This window comes from Amblyomma americanum, chromosome 4, assembly GCF_052857255.1.
Source record: "Amblyomma americanum isolate KBUSLIRL-KWMA chromosome 4, ASM5285725v1, whole genome shotgun sequence".
In the NCBI taxonomy this organism is placed as follows: domain Eukaryota; kingdom Metazoa; phylum Arthropoda; class Arachnida; order Ixodida; family Ixodidae; genus Amblyomma; species Amblyomma americanum.
In genome coordinates, this window is record NC_135500.1 from 127,299,830 (window position 1) to 127,300,536 (window position 707).

At 48.8% G+C, this 707-nt stretch overlaps 1 non-coding gene across 1 annotated transcript; it reads right to left on the reverse strand.

The window, feature by feature from the left end:
• Window positions 1-283: 283 nt before the first annotated feature.
• Window positions 284-365, reverse strand: TRNAL-AAG (transfer RNA leucine (anticodon AAG)). The gene has a single exon. It is a non-coding gene; the product is annotated as a tRNA-Leu (tRNA).
• Between the last annotated feature and the right edge of the window lie 342 nt (window positions 366-707).

The window sequence follows — 707 nt, forward strand, 5'->3', positions numbered from 1 at the left end:
GCTCTCTTCATACAAGTCGAAAACATGAATACTTCCGCATAGCATTGGTCCTTCATCTGTACTGACATCACGAAATATCCGGCGCAGCTGCCGTTTTGAAAACCAGCAATGCTTTCTGGCATCTGGCACCATTCCGAATATGCACAGCTGCCAGCTGCATCCATGCGAACGCCGATGCTGCTGCTGCGATGCGTTGCTCCCTCTTTAGGCTTTGCACGGTACCAATTGGCCTTGGTTCCCCTTCTTCCTTCATCGTCACAAAAGTAAAAAACCAGTAAATCTTTGGCAGCGGCGGGATTCGAACCCACGCCTTCGAAGAGACTGGTGCCTTAAACCAGCGCCTTAGACCGCTCAGCCACGCTACCGACGAGCATAATTAGCTTGCGCGCGCATTACAAAACTTGGCGGGCTGTCTGAACTCTACGCGACGTATTTTTTCCCCTCTGTGTCACGCTCAGGCGCCCGCTGCTTTTCCGTTCTTCAGAGCTGGGACACATTCAGGGAGGAGAAATTAGATTTAGTGCACATGCCCTATAGAGTTAATTTAAGGGGAAATAAAACTTTTTGAGAGGAAGAGGGAGGGGCTGCAGGCGCAAACACATTCATTTGGGACATACAGCATCTGCATGCATTTGTTGGTAAAATATTCATATCGAAAACTTAGAGCGCAAGTACATTGTGGCGGTCAGCGAAATTAGTGAAAGTGA